The 4,052-nt window shown below is 37.1% G+C and overlaps 1 pseudogene; it reads right to left on the bottom strand.

Annotated features, from left to right (window-relative positions):
* Positions 1 to 1,377: 1,377 nt before the first annotated feature.
* LOC102824583 lies at positions 1,378 to 2,308 on the bottom strand (annotated as a pseudogene).
* Positions 2,309 to 4,052: the final 1,744 nt, after the last annotated feature.

Below are 4,052 nucleotides of genomic sequence, written 5' to 3'. Positions count from 1 at the left end.
CTAAGCGATTTAATGAATACCTTTATTATGAAAATAATAGCACATTATGTAGGATAGAAAGTTTATAATCTTTTAGTAGAAACAAGAAGAAACAGTTTTATCTCATACTGGGAAAGGAGATGAAGGTCAGTCTGAACATCACAGAGTATTCTTGTTAAGGCTGTCTAATGACCAGGTGCAAGAATGTTGTGACTAACTGTGTAATAATTCAAGAAATGATAAAAGTGTCAATTCATGTACTGTGTAATTTTAAGTATAAAAAATAAAAACTTGCTGAGCTGGGCCAGCAGAAAGTAGGAGGAGGAGAAAGAAGGCAGAAAGAAGCAGAGGGCAGAGAGCAGACAGAAGAGAGTAGCGGCAGTAGCAAGAAGAGCAGCAACAGAAGCTGGAGAGAACAGCTGGACAGCACAGCAAGCTGAAAAGCCTTTCAATTGCATTCATTCATTCATTCATTCTTTCATTCATTTCTTCATTCATTCACTGACTCCGCGCATCCTCTCGTGTCCCACGACCCCCCCGCGGAGAGCTGGTCTCCCCGCACACTCAGGCATATATAATAATTTACACCACCAAATGGCACATTCTTCAAGTTTGCCTCCTGGCCACAAGCACTTAGTCTTTCTCTTTTCATGAATCTAGAGTACTCAGCTGCTCTCTTTTTCCATCTCTGCCTCCATCTCTGGTGTTGCTGCTTCTCTGGATAATGTCCCACATTCCGCTTATTCTATTCTCTCTTGATGTTCCTAGGGTCCTCTCTTTTTGGACTGTAAGATTAACTACTCTCCAGTCTTTGTTACAAAACTTCTACCTTTACAATTGTGACAGTCACAATTAGTCATGATAACAATTACTATGGAATTGTAAGAATCTTATCCCCATCTCTTTTAACCAGATTTATCTAGTCAAGATGAAAACTATTCAGTGGGGACTCTATCTTCACTCACACACTCTATTTTTTTTTTAATGTTTTATTGTGAATTAGGTGATAGTTTACATGGGAGAACATTAGCTTTACATTCATTCTATCATATAGTGTTTCATTTTCATGGCTACAATCCCCTTCTTGCATCAACAACCAACCAAAGGGCAAGCCTGCCCCCTGGTTTCCTCCATCTTCTTTTATTCTTTCTGAATAATTCAATAGTTTACCCAGAGAATCCTTCAATAATGAAAATCAAGGCTTGAATTCTTTCTTCAGTTTCCCTAGCCTGAGAAATGCTGAGCATGTTCTTCTCTTTTGGTTTTCGGACTCCAGATCTTTGCACATTTCATTGTAATATTTGACTTTGTCTTCTCAAGGTGACATTTGATATTTTCTGTTTAGCTCTTGTACCTTCTCATTTCTTTCATTTGCTTTAGAATGAAGTTGTATTGCTATTATAATAGTCTGTTGATGAGTTTCTGCAGGCCCCTCTTGATATCCTTGTTTCTCAGGCTGTAGATGAAGGGATTCAGCATGGGGGTGACCACGGAGTACATCACTGAAGCTGCTACACCACTCTTGAGTGAGGGTGAAACAACTGAACTCAGGTACACTCCAATACCTGTTCCATAAAATAAGAGAACAACTGACAGATGAGAACCACATGTGGAAAAGGCTTTATATTTTCCATCTGATGACGGGATTTTCTGAATAGAGAAAACAATCTGGATGTACGAGAATAGGATTCCTGAGATTGGAACACAACCAAATATGGTAGTAATAAAGTACACTAATATATTTTTAGTGGCTGTCTTTGAACAGGCAAGGTTGAGGAGTTGAGAAGGTTCACAGAAGAAATGAGGAATTTCCATTTCTGTGCAGAAGGTAAGTAGTGACATCATCAAGTAATGCAGTTGGGATTCCAAAACACTGAGAAAAAAAGACACCAAAACCAGCAAGCCACAGAGGTAGGGGTTCATGATAACTGGGTAGTGAAGTGGGTGACAGATGGCCACAAATCTGTCATAGGCCATCACTGTCAAAAGTAGACTGTCCATACATGCAAAAAAAAATTATGAAACACAACTGAATCAGGCATTCAGCATAGGAGATGATTCTGTGGTGCGTGTATAAATTCATAAGCATCTTTGGGACTGTGTCTGAAGTCAAACCAATGTCAGCCATGGATAGGATAGAGATGAAGAAATACATAGGGGTGTGGAGTTGGGGGTCAGAGCTGATGGTGAGGATGATGAGCAGGTTTCCAAGCACTGTGACCATGTACATGGACAGGAACATTCCAAAGAGGAGGGGTTGAAGCTCTGGATCTTCTGAAAGGTCCAGGAGTAGGAATTCAGAGACACCTGTTAGATTCTGTGGTCCCATGGTGCAGAGACACCTTTGTGAAAATAAACAATGGTAAAGATAAACAGGAAGTAAGCCCTATGTCTATAAGGGGACTTCAAAAAGTTTGAAGTAAAATTCTATTATCTTTTCTTTAACATTTTTAATGGACCTTTTAAAGCCTCCTTGTATATTTTGAATTCAGAAATTTCACAGTAAGGTATTTACACTTAAGACCATCTTTTAAAACACTTCTTAAATGTGACACACTCATTCTTCCTAAAATTCTGTCATAATTGGTTTCTGTGCTATTCATTTTTTCTTCACCCAAAGAATTTTGAAGAATGTTAGAGGATCACAGACATTTAAATATAACAAATTTATAAAAACCATAAAATAATTAATTGAAGAAGAAATGTAAGACATCAACAGACACATAACAAATGAATGGATCAAAGAAACATTAAAAGATTTCAAACACAGAAATATACAGCAGCATATGGCTTTATTAGGAAATTTTATGAATCATTTACTGAATAACTGATGGCACTCATTCTTAAACATTTAAAAAATAATCAAAGAGGAGAGAACTCTCCCTAATTTACTCTGTGAGGCTAGCATCATCCTAGTACCAAAAGAAGACAAAGATGGCACAAGAAATGAAAACTACACATACCACTGATAAATACAGACGCAAAAATCCCATACAGAGTACTAGCGAATTGGGTCTGATGGTGGTGTGCTGTGGAGTCGGTTCCAACTCATAGTGACCCTGTATAGGGTTTCCAAGGCTGTAAATCTTTATGGGACCAGAAAGCCTCATCATTCTCCTGTGAAACAACTGGTAGTTTTGAACTGCTAACCATGAGGTTAGCAACCTGACTCGTAACCAGTACATTACCAGAGAAGAATGTTAAAAGGATTATCCATTTTCCAGTGGGATTTATCCTAAGAATACAAGGTTTTCTGTAATGGTTTCAACATTAGAAAATCAGTCAATGTAGTACACCACATCAATAAAACAAAGGAAATAACTACATAACCATCCCTTTAGGCAGAAAAAAGACTTTGACAAAATCCAATTTCCGCTCTTGCCATTGCTATTCAATATTGTACTGGAAGTTCTAACTGAAATAATTAGTCAAGAAAAAGAAACAAGGACTCCAAATTGGGAAGAAAGAAGTAGAGTTATCCTTTTGTAAAGGTAGCTTCTCTATATGTAGAATACAGTCAGTCTCTGGGTTAAAAGCAAGATCAGTTTCTAAGTGTGTTTTGAGGTCGAATTTGTAGGTAAGTTGAAACAGGTACATACCATTCTTATTTATTTCACTTTAGGGCTAGAAAAGTCTGGAAGCATTTTTCATTCTTTACAAGCTGCACATAGAACAAGTAAAGGTGATACTGATGAAGAATTTTTTGAAAGTGGGTATTGGTGAAATAATTTTAAAGAGAAGGCAAATTAGCACAGTGCTGAAGAACAAGCAAGAGTTGACTGGAAGTTCTATATAAGTAAGTAGAAATGTGGACTTAAGTACCACAAAGAGTTTACAATAAATAAGTTGGTAAAGTAGCTGGATATGAGGTCCACACATAAAAATCAGGTACATGTTTATACAACAAGAACAAACAATCTGAAAGGAAAATGAGGAATCCATTCTATTTGTTAGAGTCTCAGAAAAAAACAGCAAAATAGGAATAAATTTAACCAGAGATGTGAAAGACTTTTTGTGGTGTAGTGAATAATCTGATGTTTCTTTTAGTCATTGCCATCAAATTCATTTGGGTT

Source organism: Chrysochloris asiatica, unplaced genomic scaffold (genome assembly GCF_000296735.1).
Source record: "Chrysochloris asiatica unplaced genomic scaffold, ChrAsi1.0 scaffold00615, whole genome shotgun sequence".
NCBI classification, from domain to species: Eukaryota; Metazoa; Chordata; class Mammalia; order Afrosoricida; family Chrysochloridae; genus Chrysochloris; species Chrysochloris asiatica.
This window is presented reverse-complemented; position numbering and strand designations above follow the sequence as displayed.